Source organism: Budorcas taxicolor, chromosome 16 (assembly GCF_023091745.1).
Source record: "Budorcas taxicolor isolate Tak-1 chromosome 16, Takin1.1, whole genome shotgun sequence".
Classification (NCBI taxonomy): domain Eukaryota; kingdom Metazoa; phylum Chordata; class Mammalia; order Artiodactyla; family Bovidae; genus Budorcas; species Budorcas taxicolor.
Genome location: NC_068925.1, coordinates 44,344,370 through 44,365,563, shown reverse-complemented (window position 1 = coordinate 44,365,563; position 21,194 = coordinate 44,344,370). Strand labels below are relative to the sequence as shown.

Here is a 21,194-nt window from a genome sequence, read left to right as displayed (position 1 = left end):
GGCAAGTAGGGCTGAGAAATGTGACATGGTTAGTTTTAATGGGCTGGGTACAATTGATATGACCATTACATCTACTAATGGGGGCAAGAGCCCCTTAGAAGAAATGGAGTAGCCCTCATAGTAAACAAAAGAGTCCAAAATGCAGTACTTGGGTCCAATCTCAAATTTGAAAGAATGATCTCTGTTTATTTTCAAGGCAAACCACTCAATATCACAATAATCCAAGTCTATGCCCCAACCAGTAATGCCAAAGAAGCTGAAGTTGAACGGTTTGATGAAGACCTACAAGACCTTCTAGAACTAACACCCAAAAAAGGTGTCCTTCTCATCATACTGGAATGCAAAAGTAGGAAGTTAAGAGATACCTGGAAAACAGGCAACTTTGGCCTTGGAGGACAAATTGAAGCAGGGCAAAGACTAACAGATTTTTGCCAAAAGAACGCATTGGTCATAACAAACACCCTCTTTCAGCAACATAAGAGAAGACTCTACACATGGATATCACCAGATACTCATTACCAAAATCAGATTGATTATATACTTTGCAGCCTAAGATGGAGAAGCTCCAGTCAGCAGAAACAAGACCAGGAGCTGACTGGCTCAGATCATGAACTCCTTATTGCCAAATTCAGACTTAAATTGAAGAAAGTAGGGAAAACTTCTAGACCATTCAGGTATGACCTAAATCAAATCTCTTATGATTATACAGTGGCAGTGACAAACAGATTCAAGGGATTAGATCTGATAGACAGAGTGCCTGAAGAACTATGGACAGAGGTTCATGACACTGTACAGGAGACAGTGATCAAGACCATCCTCATGAAAAAGAAATGCAAAAAGGAAAAATGGCTGTCTAAGGAGGCCTTACAAATGGCTGAGAAAAGGAGAGAAGCTAAAAGCAAAGGGGAAAAGGAAAGATATATCCATCTGAATGCAGAGTTCCAAAGAATAGTGAGGAGAGATAAGAAAGCCTGCCTCAGTTATCAATGCAAAGAAATAGAGGAAAACAGTAGAATGGGAAAGACTAGAGATCTCTTAGAAAATTGGAGACCCCAAGGGAACATTTCATGCAAAGATGGGCACAATAGAAAAAAGAGAAATGGTATGGACCTGAAAGAAGCAGAAGATATTAAGAAGACCTGGCAAGAATACATCAAAAAACTATACAAAAAAGATCTTATTGACCCAGATAACCACAATGGTGTGATCACTCACCTAGAGCCAGACATCCTGGAGTCCAAAGTCAAGTGGGCCTTAGGAAGCATCACTACGAACAAAGCTTGTGGAGGTGATGGAGTTCCAGTTGAGCTATTTCAAATCCTAAAAGATAATGCTGGTAAAGTGCTACACTCAATATACCAGCAAATTTGGAAAACTCAGCAGTGGCCAAAGCATTGGAAAAGGTCAGTTTTCATTCCAATCCCAAATAAAGGCAATGCCAAAGAATGTTCAAACTACCACACAGTTGTACTCACCTCACATGCTAGCAAAGTAATGCTCAAAATTCTCCAAGCCAGTCTTCAACAGTACATGAACCATGAAATTCCAGATGTTCTAGCTGGATTTAGAAAAGGCAGAGGAACCAGAGATCAAATTGAAAACGTTTACCACAGATTGGGACTTGAACCATGTGGCTGGGACTCAAACTCAGTCAAAACCTTGCTTAGGACTTAAACCCACATGGCGGGGACTTGAACCCAGCCAAAACCCACAGTATCTGGTTTCAGGGCCTAATGAAGCTCAAGTTCTTGATGTCTCATCACAGAAAGAATTCAGTGAGATGCAAAGTGTAAGAAGTGGATTTACTCAGATTCAGAGAGAAGCACACTCCACAGACAGAGTGTGGGCCATCCCAGAGGGTGAGTAGGGCTGAGAAATGTGACATCAGTCAGTCATTGAGTACAGTGGCTCATTTGTGTCCAACTCTTTGCAACCTCATGGAATGCAGCATGCCAGGCCTCCCTGTGCATCACCAACTCCCGGAGTCTACTCAAACTTATGTCCATTGAGTCGGTGATACCATCCAACCATCTCATCCTCTGTTGCCCCCTTCTCCTCCCACCATCAATGTTTCCCAGCATCAGGGTCTTTTCAAATGAGTCAGTTCTTCGCATCAGGTGGCCAGAGTATTGGAGTTTCAGCTTCAGCATCAGTCCTTTCAATGAATATTCAGGAGAAATGTGACATGGTTAGTTTTAATGGGCTTGGTACAATTCATACAACCATTATATCTACTAATGTGGGCAAGAATCCCTTAGAAGAAATGGAGTAGCCCTCATAGTCAACAAGAGTCTGAAATGCAGTGCTTGGGTGCAATCTCAAAAACTCATAGGGCGAGTGCGGCTCCGAAGTTTGACTTGGTTAGTTTTTATAGGCTAGGTAATTTTATAGCTTATTGAGTTGGAGGATTATTCCAACTATTTTTGGAAAGGGGTGATTTCCAGGATTTGGGCCATGGCTCACTCCTTGGTCTTTTAACATTGCCTTGGAACTGTCATGGCATCTCTGCGTGTGTCATTTACTTGCTCTTTGAGGATCAAGGTCTAGTCTTGTATGCCATCTTGGTCCCATTTGATTCTAATTGGTTTATGTTGTTTCCTTGGGCTATGTCATTCTTTCAGAAGTTTTGCCCTGCCCCTTTCCCTCCTGTTACAAAATTGCCAACATCCATTGGATCATGGAAAAAGCAAGAGAGTTACAGAAAAACACCTACTTCTGCCTAAGCCTTTGACTGTGTGGATCATAACAAATTGTGGAAAATTCTGAAAAAGATGGGAATACCAGACCACCTGACCTGCCTCCTGAGAAATTTGTATACAGGCCATGAAGCAACAGTTAGAACCCGACATGAAACAACAGAGTGGTTCCAAATTGGGAAAGGAGTATGTCAAGGCTGTATATTGTCACCCTGATTATTTAATTCTATGCAGAGTACATCATCCGAAATGCCAGGCTAGACAAAGCACAAGCTGGAATCAAGATTGCTGGGAGAAACATCAATAATCTCAGATATGCAGATGACACCACCCTTATGGCAGAAAGTGAAGAGGAACTAACGAGCCTCTTGATAAAAGTGAAAGACGAGGGTGAAAAAATTGGCTTAAAACTCAACATTCAAAACACTAAGATCGTGGCATCTGATCCCATCACTTCATGGCAAATAGATGGGGAAACAATGAAAACAGTGAAAGACTATTTTGGGGGGGGTTCCAGAATCATTGCATATGGTAATTTCAGCCATGAAATTAAAAGATACTTGCTCTTTGGAAGAAAAGTTACGACCAACCTAGACAGCATATTAAAAAACAGAGACATTACTTTTCTGACAAAGGTTCATCAAGTCAAAGTTGTGGTTTTTCCAGTAGTCATGTATGGATGTGAGAGTTGTGTAACAGGAGGGAAAGCGGCAAGGCACAACTTTGGAAAGAATGACAAAGCCCAAGAACACAACATAAACTGATTAGAATCAAATGGGACCAAGATGGCAAACAAGACTAGACCTTGATCCTGAATCCACAAGTGAAATACACACCCAGAGGTGCCATAAGAGTTCCAGTTCAGTTCAGTCACTCAGTTGTGTCCAACTCTTTGTGACCTCATTGAATGCAGCACGCCAGGCCTCCCTGTCCATCACCAACTCCTGGAGTTTACTCAAACTCAAGTCCATTGAGTCAGTGATGCCGTCTAACCATCTCATCCTCTTTCATCCCCTTCTCCTCCTGCCTTCAATCTTTCCCAGCATCAGGGGCTTTTCAAATGAGTCATTTCTTCACATCAGGTGGCCAAAGGATTGGAGCTTCAGCTTCAGCATCAGTCCTTCCAGTGAATATTCAGGACTGATCTCCTTAAGAATGGACTGGTTGGATCTCCTTGCAGTCCAAGGGACTCTCAAGAGTCTTCTCCAACACCACAGTTCAAAAGCATCAATTATTTGGTCCTCAGCCTTCTTTATGGTCCAACTCTCACATCCATACATGACTACTGGAAAAACCATAGCTTTGACTAGAGCAGACCTTGGTTGGCAAAGTAATGTCTCTGCTTTTTAATATGCTGTCTAGTTTGGTAGTAACTTTTCTTCCAAAGAGCAAGTATCTTTTAATTTCATGGCTGAAATTACCATATGCAATGATTCTGGAACCCCCCCCAAAATAGTCTTTCACTGTTTTCATTGTTTCCCCATCTATTTGCCATGAAGTGATGGGATCAGATGCCACGATCTTAGTGTTTTGAATGTTGAGTTTTAAGCCAACTTTTTCACTCTCGTCTTTCACTTTTATCAAGAGGCTCGTTAGTTCCTCTTCACTTTCTGCCATAAGGGTGGTGTCATCTGTGTATCTGAGGTTATTGATGTTTCTCCCAGCAATCTTGATTCCAGCTTGTGCTTTGTCTAGCCTGGCATTTCAGATGATGTACTCTGCATAGAATTAAATAATCAGGGTGACAATATACAACCTTGACGTACTCCTTTCCTGATTTGGAATTGGTCTGTTGTTCCATGTCCAGTTCTAACTGTTGCTTCTTGACCTGTACACAGGTTTCTCAGGAGGTAGGTAAGGTGGTCTGGTATTCCCATCTCTTTAAGAATTTTCCACAGTTTATTGTGATCCACATAATCAAAGGCTTTGGCATACTCAATAAAGCAGAAGTAGATGTATTTCTGGAAATCTTTTGCTTTTTCTATGATCCAACTGATGTTGGCAATTTGGTCTCTGCTTCCTCTGCCTTTTAGAAATCCAATTTTTACATCTGGAAATTCTCAGGTCATGTACTGTTGAAGCCTAGCTTGAAGGATTTTTAGCATTACCTCAATGGACGAGTTTGAGTGAACTCTGGGAGTTGGTGATAGACAGGGAGGCCTGGCGTGCTGCAATTCATGGGGTTGCAAAGAGTCAGACACGACTGAGCAACTCAACTGAACTGAACTGAACTGAGTCTCTTTCTGACCTGGGTTTGATTTCTGGGTCAGGAAGATCCTCTGGAGAAGGAAATGGCAACCCACTCCAGTATTCTCACCTGGAGAATCCCATTGACAGAGCAGCCTGGCCGGCTACAGTCCATGGGATCTCAAGAGTAGGACACAACTTAGCGACTAAACTACCACCACAGTCTCTTTCTTATTTTAGAGAATTTAACAGCCATCACTATCAAAAGGGGAAAATAGCTCATTTATCTAGTCAAGGCTATGGTTTTTCCAGTGGTCATGTATGGATGTGAGAGTTGGACTGTGAAGAAAGCTGAGTGCTGAAGAATTGATGCTTTTGAACTGTGGTGTTGGAGAAGACTCTTGAGAGTCCCTTGGACTGCAAGGAGATCCAACCAATCCATCCTAAAGGAGATCAGTTCTGGGGGTTCATTGGCAGGACTAATGCTAAAGCTGAAACTCCAATACTTTGGCCACTTCATGTGAAGAGTTGACTCATTGAAAAGACTCTGATGCTGGGAGGGATTGGGGGCAGGAGGAGAAGGGGCCGACAGAAGATGAGATGGCTGGATGGCATCACCGACTCCATGGACATGAGTTTGGGTGAACTCTGGGAGTTGGTGTTGGACAGGGAGGCCTGGCATGCTGCAATTCATGGGGTCACAAAGAGTCGGACATGACTGAGCGACTGAACTGAACTGAACTGAACTTGACAGCACCTGAAATAAGTGCAACTGTGTGGCAGTTCAAACATTCTTTGGCATTGCCTTTCTTTGGGACTGGAATGAAAACTGACCTTTTCCAGTCCTGTGGCCACTGCTGAGTTTTCCAAAGACATTGTTATGAGACCAAGGAGGGGGCGGTGACCCAAATCCAGGAAATCTCTGCCCCTTCCCCAAAATAATTGGAATAGTCCTCCCACTCATTAGCATATGGAATTACCCAGCCTTTAAAAACTTACTATGCCACATTTCACAGCCGCCACATTCACCCTTTGCGATGGCCCACACTGTCTGTGAAGTGCGCTTCTTTTTGTATCTGAATAGATCCACTTCTTCTTACCTATCATTTTGTCTCTCACTAAATTCTTTATGTGATCAGACATCAAGAACCTGAGCTTCATTAGGTCCTGAAACCAGGTACTATGGGTTTTGGCTGGGTTTGAGTCCCAGCCAGGTGGGTTCGAGTCACAATCTGTGGTAAACAGTTTCAGTTGGACTATAAAGAGAGCTGAGTGCTGAAGAATTGAGGCTTTTGAACTGTGGTGCTGGAGAAGACTCTTGAGAGTCCCTTGGACCGCAAGGAGACCCAACCAGTCCATCCTAAAGGAAATTAATCCTGAGTATTCATTGTGTCGGGGGAGTGTGTAATTTCCTTGGTTCTGTCTTGCCGCAGCAAAAATTTGAAACAGTGGACCAGTGTTACAGCTCATTTACAGCTCAGTTTTATTTGGCAAGCAAAGGAAAATACAACCTCAAGGCATGTGGGCAGGCCGACCCAAAGAGGAAGAGAAGAAAGAAGCTCAGTTTTGGCTCCTCTTTTTATGTTTTTTCCTCCTCCCCCTGAGCCTGCCCTATGTAAATTGGGCTAGCCAGAAGGGCTGTTTGTTTCACCTGAGGTTCTCACTCTAGTCCTGGTCCTCGGACCTTCCTTTGTTCTATGTTCACAGGCTTTTTCCTTTGTCTTTTAGCCACTGCTATTTTGGACTCCTTTTTCCTATTCTAACTACCTGACAATTGGAAGGACTGATGCTGAAGCTGAAGCTCCAGTATTTTGGACACCTGATGTGAAGAGCTGATTCATTGGAAAAGACCCTGGGAAAGATTGAAGGCAGGAGGAGAAGGGGATGACAGAGGACGAGATGGTTGGATGGTGTCCTTAACTCAAAGGACATGAGTTTGAGCAAGCTCTGGGAGTTGGTGATGGACAGGGAAGCCTGGCGTGCTGCAGTCTATGAGGTCGCAGAGTCTGACAGGACTGAGTGACTGAACAACAACAATCTTGCAAATATTTCCTGGAATGGCCAACCTCAGGGAGGGGCAGGGTTCCCAGAGGCAGGTCCTTATGTATGATTATAATAACAAAAGCAACGAAAAGCAAAGGTTAAAGTCAAAGAACCAGGTCTATCATGGAGTCAGAATTGGCTCTTCCCTGCAACACTATCACTCAATAAACTCCAAGGGTTTTTGGACCTCTGTGCTAGGAATCAAAGACAAAGACAAAAATGTATTGTAAATTAGGCCCCACTGCTTTAATATCAATTTGGAAAGACATTTTGGAATGCTTCCATAAAACAAGCAAGAAAATATATTATGCCAAGGATCCCTCTGTCATTTTAAAATGCAAGAGGCCATCTTCATGAAGATTTACTATAGTTAACTGTTAGATGCCTTTTTATCACAATTGCTTAGATTTAATTCAATTCAGTGGGCATTAGGAGATGTTCAACAAGTATTACTAACTAGGTACTGAGGATATGAAGCAAACGTCATAAAAAGTGAAGTCATAAAAAGAGCCAAATAAATGACTTTAACATCAAGAGGGCTTCCCTGGTAGCTCAACTGGTAAAGAATCCGCCTGCAATGCAGGAGACCTGGGTACCTTAGATCCTTTAGTCAGGAAGATCCCCTGGGGAAGGGCATGGCAACCCACTCCAGTATTCTTGGGCTTCCCTAGTGGCTCAGCTGTAAAGAATCCACTGCAATGTGGGAGACCTGGGTTCATTCCCTGAGTCAGGAAGATCCCCTGGAGAAGGCCATGGCCACCCACTCCAGTATTCTTGACTGGAGAAACCCATGGACAGAGGAGGCTGGCGGGCTATGGTCCACAGGGTCACCCAGAATCCGACATGACTGAAGTGACTTAGTGCACAGCACACCCCTGTGCACCAGTGGTTAAGAATCCGCTTGCCAATTCAGAGGATACAGGCTCAACCCCTGGTCCAGGAAGATTCCACATGCCAGGAGGCAACTCAGCCTGCACAGCAACTACTGAGCCCACGTGCTCTAGAGTCTGTGCTTGGAAACAAACCACCTCAATGAGAAGCCCGAATACCACAACTAGAGAGTAACCCACTCACTATAACTAGAGAAAGCCTGAGCACAACCAAAATAAAAATAAATAAAATCTAAGAAAAGGAGTGAATTGTAACCCCCTAAAGTCGTTTTTAAGTTATACCCAAAGAAGCAGCTTATTATACGGATAATTTTTGAATAAGTGTGACTAGTTCCTGAAATTATGTGATAACCCGCTTAAGAAAAGGAGGGAGTCCAGACATAGAGAACAGACGTGATTGCCATGGGGAAAGGATGGATTGGGAGTTTGGAATTAGAGGATGCAAACTACTATATATAGAATGGATAAAGAGCAAGGTCCTACGGTATAGCAGGGGAACTTTATTCAATATCCTGTGATAAACCATAATAAAAAAAATATGAAAAAGAATGTATAACTGAATTGCTTTGCTGTACAGCAGTCATTAACACCACATTGTAAATCAGCTATTCTTGAATAAAATAAATTTTTTTTAAAAAGGGAGTGAGTTGAAAGATTTAAATTTCTGGCTAAACTTCAATATTTTGGCCACCTAATGTGAAGAGCTGACTCATTTGAAAAGACCTTGATGCTGGGAAAGACTGAAGGCAAGAGGAGAAGGGGATGACAGAGGATGAGATAGTTGGATGACATCACTGATTCAATGGACTTGAGTTTGAGTAAACTCTGGGAGTTGGTGATAGACAGGTAGGCCTGGCATGCTGCAGTCCATGGGGTCGCAAGGAGTTGGACATGACTGAGCAACTGAATTGAACTGAACTGATGAAGAGGTGATGAGTATGTTGCAGAAAACAGTTATTTAGAGGCAGATAATAAACTTGTTGTTTTTCTGATTTTTAAAATTGACATTTGAGGCTAATTTTATATTCTGTTTTCTTAAAGAAAACTTCCAAAATTGTTTGTTTTAGGTACTACAAAACCTAGCTCTATCCTTGATATCATCAAAATTAGCAACTTACCACAATTTACTTAGTCACTTATTTCTCAGGAGGAGCTGTCATTTAGCTTTCTAACTAATGAAGTGGATGACAGGATTTTCATTTTGCTTGGGGGATTTCATTTGGCTCCACTGAAGTTAACATGGCAATGTTGTCTTAGTCCCATTTTACAGATGAGGATACTGAGTTTCAGAAAGGGTAAGTGCAGGTCACAAAGTTGGTTAGTGACGGAGGACACGATATCAAGCTGAGAAGAGATATCTTTGGTAGTGAAGAATGAGTCTCAGTATGGAAGGGTATGTATGGTATATAGGGAAGAATGGAAAAAGCTAAAAGGGAAGTTGAAAAAATTGTTGATAATAATAAAACACTTATATATGTTTACAATGGGTCAAGCAAAGTTCTAGTACTTTACAGAGCTGAACTCATTGATTTTCATAACATATGTAAGAGCTACCATTCTTATTTCCATAATTATTATTATGGCCATTTGGCATGTGAGATCTTAGTTCCCTAACCAGGGATCAAACCCACGCCCCCTGCGGTAGAAGCAAGGAGTCCTAACCCTGGACTGCCAGAGAAGTCCCTTATTCCAATTTTACACATGAGACAGTTTAGACATAAATTGTCTTATTTACCTACATTAAGTAACTTGCCCGAGATCACAGAGTCAGTATTGATAGAATGTTTGTATATACTCGCTAAGTCGTATCCAACTCTTTTCCGACCACAGGCACTGTAGCCCGCCAGGCTCCTCTGCAATAGGATTTTCCAGGCAAGAATACTGGAATGGATTGCCCTTATCTTCTCCAGGGGATCTTCCTGACTCAGGGTTCGAACCCTCATCTCTTGTGTCTTGTGCGTTGGCATTCAGATTCTTCATCACTGTGCCGCATCTGTAAATTTTAGGACAGTGTTTAAACTTCAAATTTTTTTCTTTCTTTCCTTTTTTAGACACACTGAGGCATGTTTTTGCATCCAAGTACTGCCTTTCGAACTCTTTTGTTGACCATGATGGCTACTCCATTTCTTCTAAGGGATTTCTGCCCACAGTAGTAGATAGAATGGTTATCTGAGTTAAATTCACCCATTCCAGTCCATTTTAGTTCTCTGATTCCTAGAAAGTCGACGTTCACTCTTGCCATCTCCTGTCTGACCACTTCCAATTTGCCTTGATTCATGGACCTAACATTCCAGGTTCCTATGCAATATTGCTCTTTACAGCATCGGACCTTGCTTCTATCACCAGTCACATCCACGACTGGGTATTGTTTTTGCTTTGGCTTCATCCCTTCATTCTTTCTGGAGTTATTTCTCCACTGATCTTCAGTAGCATATTGGGCACCTACCGACCTGGGGAGTTCCTCTCTCAGTATCCTATCATTTTGCCATCTCATACTGTTCATGGGGTTCTCGAGGCAAGAATACTGAAGTGGTTTGCCATTCCCTTCTCCAATGGACCACATTCTGTCAGACCTCTCCACCATGACCCGTCCATCTTGGGTGGCCCCACATGGCATGGCTTAGTTTCATTGAGTTAGACAAGGCTGTGGTCCATGTGATCAGATTGGCTAGTTTTCTGTGATTATGGTTTCAGTGTGTCTGCCCTCTGACGCCCTCTTGCAACACCTACCGTCTTACTTGGGTTTCTCTTACCTTGGACGTGGGTTAGCCTTCCTCAGCAATCAATGCAAAGAAATAGAGGAAAACAACAGAATGGGAAAGACTAGAGATCTCTTCAAGAAAATTACAGATACCAACGGAACTTTTCATGCAAAGATGGGCTCAATAAAGGACAGAAATGGTATGGACCTGACAGAAGCAGAAGATATTAAGAAGAGGTGGCAAGAATACACAGAAGAACTGTACAAAAAAGATCTTCATGACCCAGATAATCACGATGGTGTGATCAATTACCTAGAGCCAGACATCCTGGAATGTGAAGTCAAGTGGGCCTTAGAAAGCATCACTATGAACAAAGCTAGTGGACGTGATGGAATTCCAGTTGAGCTGTTTCAAATCCTGAAAGATGATGCTGTGAAAGTGCTGCACTCAATATGCCAGCAGATTTGGAAAACTCAGCAGTGGCCACAGGACTGGAAAAGGTCAGTTTTCATTCTAATCCCAAAGAAGGGCAATGCCAAAGAATGCTCAAACTACCACACAATTGCACTCATCTCACACGCTAGTAAAGTAATGCTCAAAATTCTCCAAGCCAGGCTTTAGCAATACATGAACTGTAAACTCCCTGATGTTCAAGCTGATTTTAGAAAAGGCTTAGGAACCAGAGAGCAAATTGCCAACATCCGCTGGATCATGGAAAAAGCAAGAGAGTTCCAGAAAAACATCTATTTCTGCTTTATTGAGTATGCCAAAGCCTTTGACTGTGTGGATCACAATAAACTGTGGAAAATTCTTAAAGAGATGGGAATACCAGACCACCTGACCTGTCTCTTGAGAAACCTATATGCAGGTCAGGAAGCTACAGTTAGAATTGGACATGGAACAACAGACTGGTTCCAAATAGGAAAAGGAGTACATCAAGGCTGTATGTATATTTTCACCCTGTTTATTTAACTTCTATGCAGAGTACGTCATGAGAAATGCTGGGCTGGCAGAAGCACAAGCTGGAATCAAGATTGCGGGGAGAAATATCAATAACCTCAGATATGCAGATGACACCACCCTTAAGGCAGAAAGTGAAGAGGAACTATAAAGCCTCTTAATGAAAGTGAGAGGGGAGAGTGAAAAAGTTGGCATAAAGCTCAACATTCAGAAAATGAAGATCATGGCATCTGGTCCCATCACTTCATGGGAAATAGATGGGGAAACAGTGGAAACAGTGTCAGACTTTATCTTTTGGGGCTCCAAAATCACTGCAGATGGTGATTGCAGCCATGAAATTAAAAGATGCTTACTCCTTGGAAGGAAAGTTATGACCAACCTAGACAGCATATTAAAAAGCAGAGACATTACTTTGCCAACAAAGGTCTGTCTAGTCAAGGCTGTGGTTTTTCCAGTCGTTGTGTATGGATGTGAGAGTTGGACCGTGAAGAAAGCTGAGCACCAAAGAATTGATGCTTTTGAACTGTGGTGTTGGAGAAGACTCTTGAGAGTCCCTTGGACTGCAAGGAGATCCAACCAGTCCATTCTAAAGGAGATTAGTCCTGGGTCTTCATTGGAAGGACTGATGCTGAAGCTGAAACTCCAATACTTTGGCCACCTCATGCGAAGAACTGACTCATTGGAAAAGACCCTGATGCTGGGAGAGACCGGGGGCAGGAGGAGAAGAGGTCGACAGAGGATGAGATGGCTGGATGGCATCACCGACTCGATGGACATGAGTTTGAGTAAATTCTGGGAGTTGGTGTTCGACAGGGAGGCCTGCCATGCTGGGATTCATGGGGTCGCAAGAGTCGGACACAACTGAGCAACTGAACTGAACTGAACTGAAACATGTTGGATCTTAGTTTCCTGACCAGGGATTGAACCCATGTCCCCTGCATTGGCAGGTGGATTCTTCATCACTGGATCACCAAGGAAGTCAGACTTAAAAGTCTGGGTTCCAGAGTCTATACTTGTAATTGTGAACTTTTGCTGGAGAACATTTAATATTTCCCACATAATGCATCACTTCATCCTGGGTCAACTTTGCTGCTTCATAAAATGTTGCCCCTTGTTCCTCATGCACGCTTCTCCCCTTACATCTGCTATCTTGGCCACTAGAACACCAGGAGACTATGTCTATGAGAAAACTCTCAGTTACTCATTTCTTCATTCCTTCCATAAACACTTTGTGCTTGTACGTGCAGGTTGTTTGGAACCCAGGGACACTTAAGATGCTATGAACTTTGTATATTCCAAGGCTCCATACAAACAGCAGTTTTATCCCTAGGTCCAGGTCACTGGTCCTGAATTCAGATGTGTTGGTTTCTAACTATAGTAGTGAGGTGAGGAAAGAACTTGACAAAAAGGGAGTTGAAAACACCACTCTCCATCTTCGGATTCTGTGAGTTACATGTTTTTTTCTCAAGGCTCCACATCATCTCCCAGGATAAGGCATGGCCTCCGGGACAAGATGTGCCAGATTCTGGTTTTGACTTGCCAACCAGCTGGGTCAAATAGAAAACTTGATTAAGACCACTATTATGTGTCAATTATACCTCACTAAAACTGAAATGAAAACATAAGCTCAATGTTTCTATTGTTCATAAAGAAACTTCATGGATTTTGACTCTGCATCTCTCAAGTTTTTATTTAAAAGGAGCACTGATCAAAGAACTTTCCATGAAATCACTAGCAGATGTTGGCACTTCAGACAACCAGCAAGAAAGGCTCATCCTTAGCAAAAGAATACCTCTGTTATCTACATCCTCTGGATGCACTTAAAGGAAAAAGAAGAAGCAACAGGATGGGGAGGAGGACAAGCAATTCAATTTGGCTTGTAATAAAAATGCAATTACTTAGAATAAGATTCTTGTTTGTGTTTTTTTAAAAAATTTTAATAGCTTTATTGAATTGCAATTTACATACCATAAAATTCACCTATTATAAAGTGTACAGTGTGATCATTTTTAGTCCATTTATAGTTGTGCAACCATCCTCACCATCTAGTTTCAGAGCAAGTCCATCACTTCAAAAAGTCCCCTCGATCCCACTTGCTGACTATTACTACTTTACTTTATATAAAATTTTTTTTTTATTTATTTAGCTGCCTCAGGTCTTAGTTGCAGAATCGTTTACTTATGACATGTGAACAAAGCTGGAGCATGTGGAATCTAATTCCCTGACCAAGGATTGAACCCAGGCCCCCTGCATTGGGAGCGCTGAGTCTTAGCCACTGGGCCACCACGGAAGTCCCACTATTGTTACTTTATAACCTCTTCTTCTGGAGTTTCAGATCTTGACTTCAGTAGATACACTTAAAATGAATGCTATTTATGTTGCACTGCAGTTTGCAGGATCTTCTTTCCAGACCAGGGATTGAACTGGGGCAGGCAGTAAAAGCATTGAGTCCTTGCCACTGGACCGCCAGGGGATTCCCAATGAATGCTCTCTATATTCACTCTTGTTATCTTCCCAGGGCAAGAAGCTCTACTTTATTTTCTGAGATCTTTTATAGGATATTATTTTCCCGGCCTCCCTTTTTTTGAAAGTTCTTCAGTTTGCCACAGATGACAGGTTGTTTCTGAGACTTACCTGATGTACTCATTACTATTCAATTATATCTTCTGGGTGCAATATTTTGGGCCCTTTGTAAAAGAGTCTTCTAACCAGTAACAATAAACAAGCTTTGGTTTAGGTTGTTTAACAGGTACATTTCCAATCCTATCTCCCTCCATGAAAATGTTTTCTGTGAATATAAAAGTCAGTAGCCATAAAATTAGGTGAATCTTTTTTTTTTTATGAGGAGTTGTAGGTTTACCTCATCACTTTGAAGAGTGTTTATCTGTGAATAAAAGCAAGGAAATGATCACCACGGAAGTCAGGACAGTGACCTCACGAGACATAAAGGACAGGGTTGTGATTGAGAGGTGACTAAGGTCTACTAATGCAGGCTTCTTTGGAAGGTGGTGAATATACAGGTTTAATTTATAATCATCTTTATGCCTATTTCTGTATATGTGTTATATTTCACAAGAAAACATTTTTTTAAAATAGAGAAAAAAAGATACCCTTAGAGAAATGGGTAAGAGTTAAAGATCTTTCACTGTTTGCTCTGCTATTTTTATCGTTGGCACAATTTTCCAGAAACAAAGGCACTACCTCCGTGATTAAGTCCAGTTGCAGAGAAATGTTCTAGAACATCACTTAAAAACCTGTTTCTCAGAATTGTGCAAACTAAAACTGTATCCTGGAACCTCATACACATTTTCGGATCTCTTAAAACATAGATATAATGTTGATGAAAACGTGATTCTTATGTGATTGCAAAAAACTGAAATGCATGTATGTTTTACAGTTTACATCATTGATTTGCCTTCTTTGTAATGGTTTTATTTCCTCTCCAATTGCTCTTTTTTTAAAAAAAATTATTTATTTATTTGGCTGCGTCAGGTCTCAGTTGCAGCACGTGGGATCTTTGTTGTGATACACGTGGTCAGTAATTGCCTCGAAGGCTTAGTTGTCCCAAGGCATGTGGGATCTTAGTTCCCTAACCAGGGATCAAACCTATGTCCCTGCATTGCAAGAGGATTCTTAACCATTGGACCACCTCAATTGTTCTTAAACACACACACTGCTGGAAGTTGCCAGAGGCAGGAATATGCTGTCTTTATCCTTCCCTCATATTGAACTTATAGCCTTATAAAACAAAACAAATTATACTTTTTTGAATGCTTTCCCAAATTCAGTGTATAAATTTTTTTTTGCCTCTGTTGGGTCTGTTGTGATGTCAGCCAGGTCACATTTGAAGCTACTGGAAATATTAAGAGAGGAGAAGTAGGGGAATGGGACACAATTAGTATTTTTTTAGTTTGTGATGTACTTTACTCTTCTCCCCAACCCCCTTTTTTTTTTAAATTAAAAAAATATTGTTTCCAAGCCCTTTGAATCTGATGTGAGTGACTTATTCCTCTGTGAGGTGGTTTCTTCTATCATGTTCCATTGTTACGCTCACTGACACATTTATCAGTTCTTTTCTCAGAGCAGAGAGAGAGGAAAGTAGGTGACATGACGAAAATATAGACAACAGGAGTTTTATGCAGATAATACCCTTCACTTAATGAGGAAATGTAGATATTGAGTTTGAGAGTAGTTCATCTGATTGCAAACATGTTAAATCTTATTTTTGTTCAAATGCAACTGTTCATTAGGTTTTAAAAATTAAGTGAAACTTTTAATATTAAATTTTAAGTACATATAAAAGAAATAGAAATTTTTTTATTGAAAAGAGATGGAGTCAGCTCATTTGGCTGTAAAATGAAATGTGGGGTCAAGATGCTCCGGCTTTTCAGGAGATCATGTTTTAAAATGTGGGGAAATACTGACATTAGTTGAGATCATTGGGAGGAAGGCTGTTGAGTAGATTATCTTCAGAATACCTGCCTGCTTCAGTGAGTCAGAGCAATGCCCTCCAAACCAGAAGTAATAGTCTCTTTATCCTGTTGGTTTCTCTAGTGCCTTCCTGGAACTTGTGTGTGTGTGTGTGTGTGTGTGTGTGTGTGTGATTTTAGCTCTCTGGGGATTGAACCCAGGCTTCTGTCAGTGAAGGTGCAGAGTCCTAACCAGCAGACTGCCAGGGAATTCCTCCTTATAATTTCTTTTATGGCACTTAAACACTTTGTGGGCTTCCCTGATAGATCAGTTGGTAAAGAATTTGCCTGCAAGACAGGAGATCCCAGTTTGATTTCTGGGTTGGGAAGATCCTCTGGAGAAGGGATGGGCTACCCAGTCCAGTATTCTTGGACTTCCCTTGTGGCTCAGCTGGTAAAGAATCTGCTTGCAATGCAGGAGATCTGGGTTGGATCCCTGGGTTGGGAAGTTTCCCTGGAGAAGGGAAAGGCTACCCACTGTATAGTCCATGGGGTCGCAAAGAGTTGGACATGACTGAGCAACTTTCACTAATCCATGTTGGCATAAATGGAATGTTTTATTTCTTTATATGGCTAAGTAGTATTCCATTTATATATGTATCACATCTTCTTTTCCTATTCATCTGTTAATGGACATTAGGTTGTTTCCATGTCTTGGCTATTGTAAATAGTGCTGCAGTCAACATTGGGATGCATGTATCTTTTTGAATTATAGTTTTCTCTGGATATATATATGCCCAGGAGAATTGTGTATGTGTTTGATTTCTCTCCTTGACTGTATCTTATGGGTAGGAGAACACTTAGCATGTCTTATTCACCAGTTCATTTTTGTATCTTGCATAGTACTTTGCTCATCATGCTGGTAAGTCGCTTCAGTCGTGTCCGACTCTGTGCGACCCCATAGACGGCAGCCTACCAGACTCCCCCGTCCCTGGGATTCTCCAGGCAAGAACACTGGAGTGGGTTGCCATTTCCTTCTCCAATGCATGAAAGTGAAAAGTGAAAGGGAAGTCACTCAGTCATGTCCGACTCTTAGCAACCCCATGGACTGCAGCCTACCAGGCTCCTCTGTCCATGGGATTTTCCAGGCAAAAGTACTGGAGTGGGGTGCCATTGCCTTCTCTGTTGCTCATCACAGGCTTTCAATAAGTGGTTACTAAGTTCATGAACAGATGACAGACTGAGTCAGCAGCACTGGTTTTCTTTCTTGGCTTTGGTTAACCACATCTGCTGAGTATATCAAACAACCCCAGACATGAGGCAAAATCAAGTAACCTTATGAAAACAAAATCATACTCCAAGCAAGAGAAATTCTGAATCTTAAGCCCAAGTAAGAGTCACAATAGACAACTTTGATGTCCCAGGGCTCAGTCTGGAGAGCTCGTTTCTTACTGGGCTTCCCTGGCAGCTCAGACAGTAAAGAATCTGCCTGTAATGCAACAGACCCAGGTTTGGTCCCTGGGTTAGGAAGCTCCCCAGGAGAAAAGAATGGCTACCCACTCCAGTAGTCTCGCCCAGAGAATTCCACGGACAGGGGCGCCTATGGGGTTGAAACGAGTCAGACATGACTTAGTGGCTAACAGTTTCGATTTCTTACTATAGTCTCTCAACACACCTCATGACTTTGGATTTCATCTATGCATCGGAGATGCTCAACTGATGTCTCTAGTCTGGATTTGTCTCCAGATGTATATGGCCAGCCACCTATCTGATGTCTTTACTTCGAAGTCTAGTAGATATCTTAGACTTAATATGCCCCAAACCGAACTCCTAATCTCCCCTTAAAGTCTGCTCCACCCATAGTCTTCCCCATCTAATGAATGGCAACTTCTTTCTCTAATAGTAGTTGGAATCATCCTTGACTTCTCTCATTTTTCTCATTCTCCTGCCCCACTCCCAAATTCTGTTGGCTGTTTCTTCAAGACATATGCAGAGTGGCTGATTCACTTTGCTGTGCAGCAGAGGTTGACATGGCATTGTAAAGCAAGTATACTCCAATCAAATTAAAAAAAAATCCACTTCTCTCTGCCTTCATTGCTGCCACCTTAGTCTGAGCCCTCAGCACCTCTTACCTGTAGCATTGCATCTCTCACCTGACTGGTCTCTGTGCTTCTCTCTCTTGTTCCTCACAGTCTGTTTTCAATATAACATCAAGAGAGTGATCCTTTTAAAACACCAGGTAGATCAGATCACTCCTCTGTTCAAAATATTCCAATAGGTCCCATCTTAGAGTAAAAAGCCACAGACATCCCCTTCTACTTTCCCCAACACTCATTCTGCTTTGGGCACACTGGCCCCTTGCCAGGCCTATTCCCAACTCAGGGCTTTCTATTCCCTCTACTCCTCATGCTCTCCCGCTGATGTCTACTTGGTTCTCTTCTTCCATCCCTTCAGGTCTTTCTTCAAATGCTACTTGCTGAGTTAGATCTTCTCTGACCACCTTTTTTTTTTAATTAATTTTTTACTTGGAGTATAGTTGATTTATATTGTGTTAGTTTCTGCTGTACAGCAAAGTGAATCAGCCATACATTTACATATGTGTGTGTGTGCTAAGTTGCTTCGATTGTGTCTGACTCTGTGTGACCCTTATGGACTGCAGCCTGCTAGGCTCCTCTGTTCATGGGATTCTCTAGACAAGAATACTGAAGTGGTTTGCTGTGCCCTCCTCTAGGGGATCTTCCCAACCTAGGGATCGAACCTGCATCTCTTACATCTAACTTGCATTGGCAGGTGGGTTCTTTACCACTAGCACTGCCTGGGAAGCCACATCCACTCTCTTCTAGACTCCATTCCTATATAGGTCATTACAGAGCCATGAATAGAGTTCCCTGAGCTATACTATAGGTTCTTATTATTAGTTACTTTTTATATATGTAGCGTGTACATGTCAATCCCAATCTCCCAGTTTATTCCCCACCCCATTATCCCCTTTGGTCACCATAAGTGAGTTCTCCACATCTCTGACTCAATTTCTGTTTTGTAAAAAGGTTCATTTCTATGACCATCCTCTTTAAAATAAAAACACTGATCTCCAGCATTATTTCCCTTTTTGGACTTATTTTAATCTCCAGCACTTATGTTGGCAGACAGAAGAGGGCTTGGCACTGAGCCTGCGGCTCTACAATATTTAAAGCTTGGGGGAAAGCAGCAAATGAACCTAAAGAAGAACTTTCAGTGAGGCAAGAGGAAACCCAGGAAACTGTGACCTTATGAAAGGCAATAATGGGGAAAGTGTTTCAGAAGTGCTCATCTGAATCAAATGCGACTGAGATGCTGATAAATACTGGACACAGAAGTGAAACTGGTCTTAGGAGATCTCAACAAGAGAATTTTCTCAGAATGGCACAGACAGAGGATAGACTGGACTGAAGAGTAAGGGAGGAATGGAAATAATACATATATATGTGTGCTCAGTCGTGATCCACTCTTTTGCGACCCTATGGACTGTAGCTGCCAGGCTCCTCTGTCCATGGGATTCTCCAGGCAAGAATACTGGAGTATGTTGCCATTACCTTCTCCAGGGGATCTTCTAGACCCAGTGATCAAACATGCATCTCTTACATCTCCTGCATTGGCAGGTGGATTCCTTACCACTATGTCACTTGGGAAGCCTGGAAATAACATGCAAAATACCTTTTGAGATGTTTTGCTGTCAAGGGAATCAAAGAAAAGAGACATAGCCCTAAGTAGATGTAGGGTCAAGGTAGGGTTTTTAAAGTTAGTGTTCCTAGAGCAGAAACGTGTCCAGTGGGGAGAAAGAAAATGATGGTGCAGAAGAAAGAGGATAAATCTTGGACCAAAGTCCTTAAGAAGGTGGGAGGGAGAGGAATCCAGAGTTCAGTGCAGGGGTTGACCCTTGATGAAAGTGAAAGTGTTAGTTGCTCAGTTGTGTCCCACTCTTTGTGACCGCATGGACTATAGCCCACCAGGTTTCTCTGTCCATGGTATTCTCTGGGTAAGAATACTGGAGTGGGTTATCATTTCCTTCTCTAGGGAATCTTCTCGATGCAGGGATTGAACCCAGGTTTCCCACGCTGCTGGCAGATTCTTTACCATCTGAGCTACCAGCCAGTTGTGTTCCCTGATGGTTCAATGAGGAAAGAACATGCCTGCAATGCAGGAGACACAGGAGATGCAGGTTCAATCCCTGGTTGGGAAGATCCCCTGGAGAAGGAAATGGCAATCCACTCCAGTATTTTTGCCTGGGAAATAAATAAATTAAAAAATAAAAAGTTAAAAAAAAAAGTGGTGAGATAGCTTTAAAGGTGAACTCTTTCAGAAATTCAAAATGTCATAAATCAGACTTCCCTGGTGGATCAGTGGTAAAGAATCTGCCTGCCAATGCAGGAGACATGGGCTCAACCTCTGGTCTGGGAAGATCCCACACGCCATGGAGCAACTGAGCCTGTGTGCCACAACTACTGAGCCAGTACTCTAGGGCCCAGGAACCACAACTACCAAGCCCGTGTGCTGTGACTACTGAAGTGCATGTGCCGTAGAGCCTGGGGTCCACAACATTACATGCCACAACAAGGAGAAGCCTGAGCACCACAGCCAGAGAGTACCCCCACTCATGGCAACGGGAGAGAAAAGGCCATGCAGCACAAAGACCCAGCACAGCTGAAAGCAAATAAATAAAGTTATTTTAAGAAGTCATAAATCATAAAATGTTAAAGCAGGATAGGACATGGAGTTCCTGGTAAACAAAATACTGCGGCATAATCTTCACAGTATCACTACTCAGTAAATAGTAATTTATCTTGTGTTTTTTGAATACTCATTTTGTGCTAGATATCGTGTCCTTATAAATACATAGTCAGAGATATTTGGGTGATAGGGAAAGAATTCAGAAGGAAGCTTCCTAATCATTTCCCCATTTCATTTGGGGCAGCCCATTTAATATTAACAGTTTCACTTTCTCGAACAACAAAATGAAAAGGACCTTTCCTATGACATTTGAATATTATTATGGTGGAATGTTTGTGTCCCCTTTCAAGTTCATATATTGAAACCCCACCAACGTAATGGTATTAGTTCAGGAGGTTATTAGGATTAGGGCTTCCCTGGTGGATCAGACAGTAAAGAATCTGCCCACGGACCAGGGTTCAATCCCTGGGTCAGGAAGATCGCCTGGAGAAGGGAATGGCTACCCATTCCAGAGTTCTGACAAAACATGGTCCACAGGAGAATAGAATGGAAAACCACTTTAGTATTCTTGCCTTGAGAACCCCATGAACAGTATGAAAA

At 42.1% G+C, this 21,194-nt stretch overlaps 1 long non-coding RNA gene across 1 annotated transcript in view; it reads right to left on the bottom strand.

The window, feature by feature from the left end:
• Window positions 1-21,194, bottom strand: part of LOC128061214 (uncharacterized) — a 42,153-nt gene that overhangs the window by 17,930 nt on the left and 3,029 nt on the right. Inside the window, exon 2 of the long non-coding RNA XR_008200715.1 lies at window positions 1,476-1,558. This is a non-coding gene — a long non-coding RNA (uncharacterized LOC128061214). The remainder of the gene's footprint in view (window positions 1-1,475; window positions 1,559-21,194) is intronic.